Source organism: Natator depressus, chromosome 9 (genome assembly GCF_965152275.1).
Source record: "Natator depressus isolate rNatDep1 chromosome 9, rNatDep2.hap1, whole genome shotgun sequence".
Taxonomy (NCBI): domain Eukaryota; kingdom Metazoa; phylum Chordata; order Testudines; family Cheloniidae; genus Natator; species Natator depressus.
In genome coordinates, this window is record NC_134242.1 from 97,055,042 (window position 1) to 97,069,853 (window position 14,812).

At 47.2% G+C, this 14,812-nt stretch overlaps 1 long non-coding RNA gene across 1 annotated transcript; it reads left to right on the forward strand.

The window, feature by feature from the left end:
• The first annotated feature begins 538 nt into the window (after positions 1–538).
• Positions 539–5,717, forward strand: LOC141993664 (uncharacterized). The gene is made up of 4 exons (XR_012640925.1): positions 539–1,081; positions 3,174–3,226; positions 3,821–3,887; positions 4,649–5,717. It is a non-coding gene; the product is annotated as an uncharacterized LOC141993664 (long non-coding RNA).
• The last annotated feature ends 9,095 nt before the right edge of the window (positions 5,718–14,812 follow it).

The window sequence follows — 14,812 nt, forward strand, 5'->3', positions numbered from 1 at the left end:
TACTAAGATTCCAGTTAACAAAGGATTCAGATTATAGGAACTACAAGGGAGAGGGAGAGAGAGAGAGAGAGAGAGAGAGAGAGAGAGAAGGCCTTTGATCTAGTCTAGTGAGGTCATTTTCTCTGTACATGCAGAGGAACATACAATGCTAACCTGGATGCCAGGTGATCAGTGCATTAGATATGCCTAAAATAGAAAGGCTGATTTACCTGCCTGCCAGGTTAAAGGAAGGAAAATACAATCCTTCCTAACCTCAAAGACTTGGATTACAGGGAAGCTGAAAAGAAGGTTTATCATGTGGTTTAGTCTTTAAAATCTAAAATTCCAGATGCCAGGCTAAGACAGGTAGGATAGGTTACCTCTACATATCTTTTGAAACTAAGTTTTCTGCCAGATTACCAACATTTCAGTAGTTTACAATCATGCATTTTTTCCTGTATTCACTTATTCGGCATGTTCCCTGTATTGATTTTCACCATGTACCTAGTGTGCCATACACTGTTTGAGGAAACACACTTAGGTCCTTCTGTTGGTCAGTTTTCTTCCTCACTAGCCTAAGGACTCCCAGTATTTTACACACATTACAAGCCAAGGAGTTTGTGTTGCTGTGGTATGATCTTGCATAGCTGTAGGATTCATAAAGGTTTATGCGCTTGGCAACATTCAGGGCACACCCGGAGTGTTGTGTAGGAGTAGTGCACACACTGCTCCATCCAAGGGCATCAACCTTGGAATCTCGCCAAGATGATATGAATCGTGGGAAGCCTCTCAGGACTGGGCTCAAGGCCCGAGAGCAAGGAATGCGGTAGACAGAAATTGGTAAATAAGAATGTTAAACAAAGCCAGTGTATTCCTTTTATCTGTTGGAGAATGTAATGCGCGGGGGGAGAGAGAGAGAATAAAGGGGAAGGTGAAAAGCTGACAGGAGAAGCCCGTTAGAGACCAGCCTGCTTGCTTGCTAAAAGCTGTGTTCTGTCTTGTCATTGAACCGCCACAACTGGCGCCCAAACGTGGGGCCCTCAGCACTCACCTCGCCCGGCAAGGGTTTCAGACGCGTCACTCATCCGCTTCGTGGATCCCGGTGAGTATTTTTCGTTGTGGTAAGTATGGGAAGCTCCCTCTCTGCTTTGCAAGTGCAACACCGCAATGAGCTACAGTATTTGCTGCATAAGGCTCATCATGACTGCCCCACTCGAGAACTCACTCTCCTGCTACAGGAGGTGAGTGCCCAATTCCCGTGGTACCCTGAAGCCGGAACCCTTAAGCTAGCGGACTGGGAGCGGTTGGGCCAGACATTGCACAAAGAGCCTCGGGCGTCCGTGCAGGCTTTACATGCCTGGCACCTCTGCCGCGACGCGATACAGCGTGTCGCCCCGGACAGGCCCTCCCTCGCGAGGCTGGTGATCTCGCCACGCCCGTCCGCTCCTGCAGCCACCCCCCCTCCTACCGATGCAACACGGTGTGTCACCTCAGAAAGACCCTCTCCCGCGCCAACAGAGGGGCTGCCGATCCCGCCACCCCCGTCCGCTCCTGCAACCATCCCTCCCCCTGCTTCGCCCCCAGTGCCTCTATTACCACCGCCTCCCTGGCCTTCCCCACCGGAGCCGGTGTGTGATCGCCCTCCGCCCGTGGGGCCCCATGCTCCGGGGCCCCCCGGGGGGTCGTCTGCGTCTGCTCAGAGGCTTTCGCTGGTGCAACAAATGGTTCACGCAGCGAAGACTCGCTCAGATCTTACAGCAGAGGAGCTGGCTGATCTGGTCTCAGTTTGTCCTGTGACCTGGCAGGATGATGGCCAGGGCAACCAGGTTGCAGACTGGGTCAGTTTGCCTTACTCGGTGATCAGAGAGGTAAAGAAAGCGATTCGCGAGTTCGGCCTGACTAGCACGTATGTGCGTGGTCTCATTGAAGGGCTAGGTAGTGGGTACTTCCTGATCCCTGAAGACTGGAAGGCGCTGTTGCGCATGATGCTGACACCCAGTCAGTATGTTATTTGGCTTAGTGAGTATCGGCAGATGGCGGAACGTCAAGCCCAGGTATATAGAGAGCAAGGTATCATTTATGAGCACTTGGCAGGGGAGGGCCAGTTTGCTACCGTGCAGCTGCAGTCTCAACTCCCTCAGGCCGTCTTCCCCATTATTTCCGCCTGCGCCCAGCATGCTTTCCGGAAGGTCCCGGATTCGGGCAGGCCTACTAAAAGCTTTGCCAGTATCCGTCAAGGTGCATCAGAGTCCTTTATGGATTTTACCAACAGATTGCAGGAGGCTATCCTCCGACAGGATAACCCTGCAGCAGCTCAGGAGATCTTGTTAAAAATGGCGGTTGAAAATGCGAACGAGGATTGCCGCCGTGCTCTCCAGGCTGCACAAGCCTCTGGAATTCTAGAGCTGTCGGACATGCTGCGGGCGTGCCAAAACATCGGAACCCAAGCACATAAGGCTGGAGTTCTGGCTGCCGCCCTGCGAAAAACCGGGAAGGAGGGGAAGCGTTGTTACCGCTGTGGTAAGGAGGGTCACTTTCAGCGGGAGTGCCGCTCATCGACGGCGCCCGCCCGCCCCTCAAAGAAGTGCCCCAAGTGTCGGAAGGGCTATCACTGGGCTAATCAGTGTCGTAGCGGGTCGGGAAACCGCACAACGGGTCCCCCCCGAACCCAGGGCCAAACGGGGGTGTTTCCCACTCAGACAACTGTTCCTCTGCCTTACAATCCATAGATTCCATGAGTGCGGCGACTGCCGGAATTGCAGGGCTTGATTTGATTATGCAGGAGGATGCTGATTTTCAGTTGCCAGGGGAGGTTTGCGTCATACCTACACAGGTGACGGGACCTCTCCCTGCCGGATTTGTGGGTCTGGTTCTCCCTCGCTCACACGCTGGGAAACAGGGTTTTTTTGTCATCCCAGGAGTCATTGACGCTGATTACACCGGCGTTATTAAGGTTCAGGTATGGACCCATCTTCCGCAGTCGCTCCCACGTGGACGGTCAATTGCACAATTGATTTTAGTCCCCTATCAGGTGCCAGCCGCAGAGGATCGAGCCCGGGGCGGAGGCGGCTTTGGATCGACGCTGTCTCAGTCGCCGTCTCACAATACGTCCTCTCCACTTGTTGCTCTGACAATGTCAGTCCGCCCCTCAAAACCTCAGTTAACACTTCTCTTAAATAATGTTCCTTTTACAGGGTTGGTGGACACTGGAGCTGATGTTACGGTGATTCGTGATCCGGAGTGGCCGGTCGGTTGGCCAACAGTTCCTTCTAAAGAGTTGTGGGGGATCGTGGGTAGCAAACCCGGGCGCCAAAGTTTGTCTTGGGTCACAGTCTCTAAACCAGGAGGCTGTGCCCTTGCTACAATCCGCCCTTTTGTACTCCCTGTCCACCTCAATATTTGGGGCCGTGATTTACTTACAAAGCTGGACACCACCCTCGATATTAATATATAATGGCCCAAAATCCTCCCTCACCCACCTTGCCATCCGCATTACCATTGGTATGGCAATCCTTAGAGCCCATATGGATTGACCAGTGGCCCCTCCCTCTAGAAAAGCTGAAAGCGCTTCATTCACTTGTACAACAATATTTGCATGCACAGCGCTTGGAGAGCTTTACTAGTCCTTGGAATTAGCTGCTGTTATTTTGGCCTTTCAATTTTTTGCTGATTGTCCCTTTAATTTGATCATGGACACGCATTATGTTTATCAGGTAATTGATCATTTACCCCTTGCCCTCATTACCCCTCAGGTCGATGCGGACCTTCTTGGCCTGTTTTTGTCTTTACAGTATCTCCTCACCACTCGTAATTTCCCTTATTTTGTTGCTCATATTCGCAGTCATACCCCTCTGCCTGGGCTACTCATTGAAGGCAATGCGCGCGCTGATCGCGCGTTACGTGGTCAGGTAAATTCCCTCTTTTCTGACCCCATTGAAAGCCATGCCTTTTTCCATCAGTCTGCCTCTGTTTTGGCCCGGCAGTTTCATATTCCTGCTGATCATGCGCGTTCTATTGTTCGTTCCTGCCCCCACTGTGCCGCTGCTGCCCCTACCTTTTTTATGCCGTTAACCCTAGAGGTACCGCAGCGAATCAGCTGTGGCAAATGGACGTCACTCACGTGCCACAATTCCACCCCTATTCGTTTTTACATGTTTTCATTGATACCTATTTGGGATTCCTTTGGGCGACCCCACAGCGTGGGGAAGCCACTCCCAAAGTTATTCACCATTTGCTAGCCTGTTTTGCTGTTATGGGTCACCCGAGCCAGATAAAAATGGATAATGCCCCAGCCTATTGCTCCACAGCACTTTTCATCTTTTGTGCCCAATGGGACATCCGTCTCAAACACGGGATCCCTTATAATTCCACAGGCCAAGCTATTGTTGAACGTGCAAATCGCATGCTAAAAATCTTGCTCGACAAACAATTAAAACAAGGGGAGCTGCGTCTCCGAATCTTAGGAGACATTCAGCAACAATTGCATATCCTTTTGTTTACTTTAAATAATTTAACGCTGAACGCAGATCAGCAGACCCCCGCGGATCGGCATTTTCACAAATGGAAAGACCGCGTGTCTATTACCATCAGCTGCCCGATCCGCAATGGTTGGGCCCAGTGCCTTTAATCACTTGGGGTCGGGGATATGCTGCTGTGTTTCTCCCTGCAGGACCGTTGTGGGCTCCGGCCTGGTGTGTGCGACCGGCACTGAAACAGCATGGCGTGGCACCAGGGCTGTCGAACCCCATACCGGATTTTCAGCTGACCTTGGAGGAGACCGCGGTGCCTCCCGGGTCGACAACGGCGGGACGGAAACAGAAGAGGCGTAGCGTCCCAAGCCAGCCCGTGACATGGGGAGCAGTAAAAGCATTGGTCGCCGCGGCTCAACGAAGACTGGCAGCAAACCAACAGCCAGAGACTCTTGAGACTTTGTTTGTGGCAATTCTCGCCCAAATTATTGCTAATTCTGTATTGGTTGTATGCCTTTTGTGCCTGCTATTTCCTGGAGGGGTTGATTCGGGAGCGCTTTCTCCGTTACAGGCCCGAATGACATATAACCTATGGGAAAGATTGGCTTCAATAGCAAATGTTACCCACTTTTGTTTATTTGATTTTGTAGCAGCTGAAGAATTGTTAGGTACATGCCTTATTTCAGTATGTCATCACCGTGAGGAAATTGGGAATGAGATGATGCTCGCCGCTTACTCGAACCTTTCTTCCCAGTACTCTAGCATGGCTAATCGGGGCCAGGCCAATCACACTTTACCTTTTTAAGCTTATTTTTTGCTGCTGCTGTGTACAATGTATTCCTTTTTGTTAAGGCTTTGTCGAGACCCGCCTTGTCTGTCCGGGAGTTAATTGGCTTGCAAATGCAAATTGATGGCTACCATGAGATGGCCGAGCACAAATAAACAAAAAAGGAGGGGATGTAGGATTCATAAAGGTTTATGCGCTTGGCAACATTCAGGGCACACCCGGAGTGTTGTGTAGGAGTAGTGCACACACTGCTCCATCCAAGGGCATCAACCTTGGAATCTCGCCAAGATGATATGAATCGTGGGAAGCCTCTCAGGACTGGGCTCAAGGCCCGAGAGCAAGGAATGCGGTAGACAGAAATTGGTAAATAAGAATGTTAAACAAAGCCAGTGTATTCCTTTTATCTGTTGGAGAATGTAATGCGCGGGGGGAGAGAGAGAGAATAAAGGGGAAGGTGAAAAGCTGACAGGAGAAGCCCGTTAGAGACCAGCCTGCTTGCTTGCTAAAAGCTGTGTTCTGTCTTGTCATTGAACCGCCACACATAGCCATTAAAGGTTTCTGATTGTATCATACAGGCATGATTGGGGGACTGGGAGAGATGTTTGGAAGGGATTAATGAAATTATCTTGTGCAGGCAAATTGTGAGGCACTGCCGCACGACCTCCCCCATGCAGTTTGGCCTTAATTCTGCCTGGAAACATCCCTGCTATTTTAACTTTAGGCCTCTCACAAGCAGGAACTACTAAAATCATGCAGAACAGCGTGGCTCCATGAGGAAACTACACGGTTACTCTGATGAGCTCATCAATCTCATTTTCACCTGTGACTAAAGAAAGGATTTGAACACAGGACTCCCCAGGTGGAAAGGCTAGTTCATTAACTTTCTGCAGAGAAAATTATTTCCTTCTTGCCAGCCTTGCCTTCCAATATCCTCCATATATCATTGGTCTGTATCACTGACCCTGTAGGGGTTTCTAATCCCTGTTTCTTTTTGAATTTCCTTCAGTTCCTCAGGGCATGTTAAAAAGAATGAATGGGCAGCATGCATAAAACCAAGCTAGGCGTACTTTGGGAAGACTAAGCTGACCTGACTCCACAGTCATCTGCCTGGGCAGAAGATACCACCTGTCTCTCATATATGTCAAAGGATTTTAAAATGTGAGACAAGGAATTGCCTAAATCTTTTTCCTCCTGCTCAGAAACTCTGAAGCACTGAACACCCATCTGTACTGCTCTGCATTACTCATTTATTCCTGACTTGACATGTCTTCAGAGTCAAAACCACAATGAATCTTCCTTTTTTGTGTGTGCGTTTCGCTTGTTAATTACATGGCCTGTACCCTATACACTGGCCTCAATGAATCCATTTGTGATGCAGCTGAGACATACATACCGTAGCATTAGATAGCAGCATATAATTATTTACATATGAATGCTGTCAAACAGTTTAATCAGACACAAAGCTGCCTGGTTTTGTGCCCTGTCCTACCTCATTGCGATCTCAGAAAGTAAGCCCAGCTTTCCTGAACAAAGAATGATTCCGGCGAGTCTCTGTGTGTACTCTCTTTGCATAATTTCTTGGACCTTGCCCTGTTCCACCTGCTTAATAATGTTAAGCTTATTTATGGATAATTTATATGCAGCCCACTCTGCAACTGCATTCTGGCAGGAGGTATTTCAGAACTTTGGGAACAACCTTCTTCTGCAGCTTTCTGTCCCCAGTTTGTATGACCCGCTAAGTGCGAATGTTTCATCAGCACTTCCTTGGACCCTGCATGAAACATCAACATGCAAAACAGTAAGCACTCTGTCTGTTCCTCACAGCTGTATTCTATCCTGTATTCTATCCACCTCCTAAAAAACCCTCTTTCCACTGAGGTAGATTAGAAACTCTTTGTGTTTGCCACAAATCTGGTTGTTGTTTTTTTGGTAAATAAAATTGGAATGATAGCTGAGATAAACACTCACCCTTCTAGCTCCTCCTTTATTAAAAGAGCAGAGTATTTCTGTAGTGCCCAGGGGCCCTGGAAGCTCTCGACGGAAGTGAACTGTTATTGGAAAGCATTGTTCATTCCATTTGTTTGTTCCACATCTTCCTAGAAGCAGCATCTAGCAAGAAAATGAAGAGCGGGGAGTGTAAAGGGAGTTCTGTATGTGGCTCAGTTGGAAGCATTCCAGTTGGGGAAAAATACACTTATCTGTCACAAATCATTTTCTTGTGTATATATTAAGACATACACACAGAGAGAGTCCTGAATGGCCTTGATAAACATACTTACCTTATGATACACTTTTCCTGTGCGTAACTGTGATACAAGATGTTACAGGTACTGAAGTTTATGGACCAGATCCTCAGTCTCACTGAACCTGATTTAAATGATCTGTTGGGGGATCCACAGTGGCTCTGACACCACTCCATCCCTGGCCTTTTGTGACCAACAAAAGTAGGTGTGGCCAGAGTGCACATGTGTTCAGACACTCCCTGAAGAGCCGCGAAGGGTGACTGAAGAGCCCGCAGAATTGCTCCACGATCGCAGAGAGTTCAGCTGAGGATCTGGACCTTTGGCTGTAACTCAAAGGGCAGCTAACACCATCCGAGGACCAGAGGAGAAGGCTATGCAGAAAGAATAAATGATCTCAATCTATCCTGTCTATGAGAGAGAACACGAGAAGGAATTTGCTACTGCTGTGGAAATGCCTTCTTGGAAATAATATCAGCGAACGGAGGGGATTTTCACGTTACTGGCAAATAGTTAAACAAGCTGCAATGGCCCTAAGCTCATAATGAAATCACTGAAGCTAGACATGAGGTAAGCATGTGGCTTTCCATGGCAGTGACATTCCACTGTCAATAGACGCACAACTGGTTGTGGCAAGGAGAATCAAATCATGTCCCTCGTCCCACTACCTCTGCACGAGGCTTGTCCCTCCCAAGGTGGAGCCACAGTGGACTTACTAATGGTTCACATTGGTGCAAGGGATGTGGTGCAAAAAGAGGCACAGACTGTGTCCTGGGTCACTGGTTGGTTTGTTCTTCTTTGTTTCCCAGAAGCAAACATAAAGCAATATGAAACAGTTCAGTGACATTGCAAAAGCCAGTGCTTTACCAAGAGAATCAACTGGCCCCAGCCAGACTGAACAGGGACTAGTTTACATAGTCCATAAAGAGTATGCCCTCCCTGCTGTTGTGTTTGTCTCACTTAGTTTTATTTTAGACTGATGTGATAAATTTACAAGGCCTCTTGAGTGCCTGGTAAGCATGGGACTGGGTGGAAGAGTCATATCTATACAGTTAACACACTGGGTTAGATCTCTGGCTGGTGTGAATTAATGTAACCCTGCTGACTTCAATGGAGCCAGGCTGACTTTGGCCCAGTATAATCCACCCTCTGCCCCACCAGAGTGCTAAACACCCACACATGGTGTGTCTAAAATTGGCTCACAAATCTGGCTCCAGCTAGAAAAATTACTAATTCCCAGTCATTCAAGCCCTGCTGTTATGAGCTGGGTTAAACCTTGTCATGGGCCGACCTAAAACCTCATTGAAACTGACGTATGAACATGTCCTTCACTTAAGATTGCTGTAACAGACAGTAAAGGGGCCACACCTGAAATGAGGCCTCATAGGGTATGTCCACACCGCATTTTGGAGCAAGGTAGAGCAAACCTCCAGCCCAGGTTCACAGACTTGGTGTAGCAGGACTCATGCTGAAGGTTGGGTCTGAAGCCAAGGGAGAGGTGGTGAGCTTCAAAGCCTGACCTGCAACTTCCAAGGGCTGTTCACACAGCTATTTTAGAGCACTAGCTCGAGCCCTGCTAGCTTGAGTCTGTGACCTGGGCTGGGAGGCTTGTTCCAAAATGCTGTGTAGACATACAAAGAAAGTCTGCCCAGAAACTAACACCATGTGTGCGGAAGGTTCAATGAGGCATTATTCTGCCCAGTGGGTGGCTGTGTCTGCAGGTGTGGAGAATGTCTACCTGGGCAAGCAGAGAAGGATCTGAGAGGAGAGAAGCTAAGAAACTCCTCCTTAAGCTTTTGGTTCCTCCTATGTTCACAGACACAGGACTCTGCACATTCCTTGTAAATAAACAAGATTGTATTAAAAAAAACACTAGACTCCATCATCAATTAGTATTCCCAGCTGAAACATTCCCAGGGCCTTGAGCTTTGACTAACTGCCTGGGTCAAGAAGAGTTGACATCTCCCATCCCTCTGTCTCTCTCTTCACCTGTTGAAACTCCCTGTTAGCGGCCCCTGGTCGCAAAGTTCCCCAGTCACTTGCTCACTGGTTTATAACGCCCTGGCCTCCTTTATAGCCCCGCCCCCTGCCTAAGGCTCAGCCAAGGAACAGAGGCTTCTAGATTTCAAACCTTGTTTAGAAGCTCACAGCTTCCAACTGCCAGCCACAATACATGGTCCTTCAAACAAACAAACAGACAGACAAACACAAGCTCAGCACACAGCACATAACCCCCAAACACACACACACACTACAGACAGTCACTTACCCCAAGAGTCCCGTATTTGCTCCTCCTTCATCTGGAGAACTCCCTCTCGAAACGCCCTGTTAGTGGCCCCTGTTCGCAAAGCTCCCTGGTTGCTTGCTCACTGCTTTATAAATGGGGAGTGGGAAGGCGAAAAGGTACACTTGCCATTCTTTAAAACCTTTGCACTAAACTATTATCAAAACTTCTTGATTTAATCAAAAACCCTATCATTAACCTAGGTAACCGTAGGAGAAAATGCAGACAGAAGCCCAGCAGCAGAATGGGGGCTATCTTGTTTATTGCACTCAGTGTAGCATGTATGATTATGTGCCCTGTGGGCGGGTGGCATATGTGTGCATTCAGTGCAAGGAGCTCCTGGCCCTCAGAGACCGTGTACGGGCTTTGGAGGCCAGGGTGGCAGAACTGGAGGAGCTAAGGGAGGCAGAGAGGTATGTTGATGAGGCTTTCCGGGACACTGTAGATTTGTCCCACCTCCGGTCAGACAGCCCCTGCACTGTTAAGGAGGATGAAAGGCCCAGAGAAGGAGAGCAGTCAACGGGAACAGAGAGAAACCTTCCCATAGTTGGGACCCTCCTTCCAGATGATGTCGGGGTATCCTCTCGCACTGATGTTACCTCTCTAGGGGAGAGAACTCCAGTCATTAGGAAAAGGCAGGTGTTAGTAATGGGAGATTCGATCATTAGAAACATAGATAGCTGGGTTTGTGATGACCGGGAGAACCATATGGTGACTTGCCTGCCCAGTGCGAAGGTTGCGGATCTCTCGAGGCATTTAGATAGACTTATGTGTAGTGCTGGGGGGAGGAGCCGTAGGTACCAATGACGTAGGGAAGGGGAGGAGAGATGTCCTGGAGGAACAAATTTAGGCTGCTAGGAAAGAAACTGAAATCCAGGACCTCTATGGTGACATTCTCAGAAATGCTTCCAGTTCCAGGCGCAGGGCCAGGTGGGCAGGCAGAGCTTCAGAGTCTCAATGTGTGGATGAGATGATGGTGTAGAGAGGAGGGATTTAGATTTATTAGGAACTGGGAAACTTTTGGGATGGGGGAGCCTATACAGGAAGGATGGGCTCCACCTAAACCAGAGTGGATCCAGGCACTTCACATTAAAAAGGTTGCAGAGCAGTTTTTAAACTAAGAGATGGGGGGCGGGGGGAAAGCCGATTGCTGCAGAGGCGCACGTGGATCGGACGGAGACTTCTCTTAGAGGAGAGTCTATTGATAGAGATTCTCTAGGTTTTAGTCAGGAGGAGGGGATGAAAGAGGACAAAGTATGGGCCAGATCAGACAAGAAACATTCACATAAAGAATCTGACACATCAGAAAAGGGCAGACAAATAAACAGTGACAAGTTTTTAAAGTGCTTGTATACACATGCTGTAAGTCTAAATAATAAGATGGGTGAACTAGAGTGCCTCGTGTTAAAGGAGGATATTGATATAATAGGCATCACAGAAACCTGGTGGAGTGAGGACAATCAATGGGAAACAATCATTCCGGGGTACAAAATATATCGGAAGGACAGAACAGGTCGTGCCAGGGGGTGGGAGGGAAGGGCACCATATGTGAAAGAAAATGTAGAATCAAATGAAATAAAAATCTTAAATGAATCCACATGTTCCATAGAATTTCTATGGATAGTAATTTCATGCTCTAATAAGAATATAACAGTAGGGATCTATTATCAACCACCTGACCAGTGATACTGATAGTGACAACGAAATGCTAAGGGAGATTAGAGAGGCTATCAAAATAAAAAAGCTCAATAATAGTGGGGGATTTCAATTATCCCCAAATTGACTGGGTACATGTCACCTTAGGACAAAATGCAGAGACAAAATTTCTCGATACTTTAAATGACTGCTTCTTGGAGCAGCTGGTACAGGAACCCACAAGGGGAGAGGCAACTCTTGACCTAGTCCTGAGTGGAGCGCAGGATCTGGTCCAAGAGGTAACTGTAACAGGGCCACTTGGAAATAGTGACCATAATATAATAACATTTAACATTCCTGTGGTGGGAAGAACACCTCAACAGCCCAACACTGTGGCATTTAATTTCAGAAAGGGGAACTATGCAAAAATGAGGAGGTTAGTTAAACAGAAATTAAAAGGTACAGTGACTAGAGTAAAATCCCTGCAAGCTGCATGGACACTTTTCAAAAACACCATAATAGAGGCTCAACTTAAATGTATACCCCAAATTAAAAAACACAATAAAAGAACTAAAGAAGAGCCACCGTGGCTTAATAACCATGTAAAAGAAGCAGTGAGAGATAAAAAGGCATCTTTTAAAAAGTGGAAGTCAAATCCTAGTGAGGTAAATAGAAAGGAACATAAACACTGCCAAATTAAATGTAAAAATGTAATAAGAAAAGCCAAAAAGGAGTGTGAACAGCAGCTAGCGAAAAACTCAAAAGGTAATAACAAAATGTTTTTTAAGTACATTAGAAGCAGGAACATCCGCAGCTCCAAACAGCAAAGGGGTACTAGGCAGCCCTGCCCCCACCTCCCCAGGTTCCAAACACTGAAGTGACACTATCGTAAACTGTTGGGTAGTGAGATGCAGCAGTAGAGCTGGAAACAGTCCCTCCTGCTCTGCTATCAGCTCTGCACTGTGCCTGGGATCTGAGACACCCCAGAGTCTCTTCCATTGGGTAGCTAGGAAAAACAATACTGATCTTTCTTTAGTGATATCTTAAGTCCAGTGCAGTAACGATCCTTTCCCTAGGCCAGGGAAGCGCCTTCACTGTAGGTTTTCAAAAGGAGACTGGACAGCCATCTGTCTTGGACGGTTTAGATACAACAAATCCTGCATCTTGGCAGAGGGTTAGACCAGATGACCCTGGCAGTCCCTTCTCACCCTATGGTTCTATGATTCTGTGACCTCCCACTCCCTTCCTCCCCTACAGAGTTCCTGATCTTTTCCCCACACCTGCCTTCTTGAGACACCTGTTACTTGCAAACTCCCAGATCAAATCCAGATTCCTTTTGCAGCAAATTTCTTCACTATCCCAGAGTAATTTTTTGTAGGTGGAGTGCTGTCTGTTACAGAAGTAGTAGAGGAACACCACCAAACCACACCATGTGTAGGTCACAGGTCACAATATACTGTTGGGAGAACAACAAAACTCTGCAGTTCCATAGGTCAAAAATGTCAGCATATCTTGGCGTATGTAACAATGCATTGTACCAAAACCAGAACTCCCTATTGTAATATTATGAAAACATGTTCCATATCTAAATCAAACTCTATGGGTCCAGCCAGGTCAGCCTTCTATCACTTCTGTCATTATTGCAGTAAGTTCTTCTGTAGATGGTCCTGTGGCAAATAGTTACATGACATCTATATAATATCAGTTCTGGGACTTCTTGTGCCTAGTTACTGAAACACAGGATATGCCGTACCGGAATGTACCAATAATCCATCAAGCCTGGGTCCGTGACTCAGCTGTTAAGACTATGCCAGAAGAAGGCAACCCACCTCTCTACAGAATGCACCTGGCCTACTGAGGCGTGTTACATGGGAGGGCAGGACCCTTCTGACCCCTCATCTATGGTACAATACAGACACTCAGAAGGGGGGGGAAGACCAAGTTCCATTTATTCCTGTGCCCCTGCAGCCCCTAAATAAATTTAGCACACATGAGCTGTAATCACCTTAAATCCTCTCTGACTATGTTTCTCATTCAGTTACACATGAAGCAAATATGTTTTTACATGTAAGTACTTACATGGTTACGGCTGTTTATTTAATGCGACAGTAAATGGTACCAAAAAGGTCAGATGACAAAGCAGGAAAAACATGTTAAAAGAGGAAGATTAAGAAAACAGTAAACACAGGAAAAGCTACAAAGCTCAGACACTTCCCCAAATATTTAAGCAACATTATTATTGATTAAAAACGTATATGTTTGCAGAAACATTTAAGAAATTGACTACATCTTGCATGACAATATTAGAGAACAAAAAAAAGGCACATAATGACGCTGTCTCTGGTGCCTATAATAATAGCAGCTCAGTCATCATGGAGCAACTTCACGCTGTAGCTCTCAAAGCATTTTTAAAAGGGACAAAAAGAACAGGAGGACTTGTGGCACCTTAGAGACGAACCAATTTATTTGAGCATAAGCTTTCGTGAGCTACAGCTCACTTCATCGGATGCGTTCAGTGTAGCTCACGAAAGCTTCTGCTCAAATAAATTGGTTCGTCTCTAAGGTGCCACAAGTCCTCCTGTTCTTTTTGCGAATACAGACTAACACGGCTGCTACTCTGAAACCTGTCATTAGAAGGGACAATTATCCTCATCTGACAGATGAGAAAACTGAACCACAGAGCAGAGAAATGATTTGCCTAAGGTCTTATCTAACAGGTCGGTAGCAGAGCTGGGAATAGACCCTCGATCTCCCAGGGCCTAGTTCGTACCCTGTGGTCTTCCTATCTACACAGAGCTCTTTAAAGGCCATTCTGCAGTGACTGGGAGCCAATACATACAAAGAAAGCTTTGGTTGTTCCGTATTTCCCTGTGTTTACCTTGCATTGGACCAATGCAAAGTGCCAGAGCTCATGGCCTCATTCCAGCTCCCACTGAAGCCACTTGACTGAAAAGGGAGTGGGATCAATCCCAGAGCAACTGTTATGAGTGGGATTTTCAAAAGTGCTCAAGCCTTGGCCAAACTCAGTAAAACTCCTGTTGACTTCAACAGGAAGAGAGGCAGGCCGCTGCCAAGTGCTTTGGAAAATCCTGCCCTTGAAGCATGTATTGGACAGAGGTGACATTATCGTTTGCAGAGGAGAAGCCACTGTAGTAAGTAACGGTCACTTTTACTGAGAGATGGAGTCTGTCCTGTCTGCTGGGACAATGTTTGTTTTAAACATGCGTAAGAGCACCCGTATTCCTCATGGCTCTTTATCAATGGGAAGCGAGGGAGCAGGTCTCCCCCATCAAGGGAAAAACATTTTCCCATATGGTTTACTTCTGAGTCTGTCTCCTGCAGCCACTGTACCTCTCACCCCATCTATTGCCATATACCAGATCACCCCAGACCAAGAGCCCTTGACTTTTAAAAGATA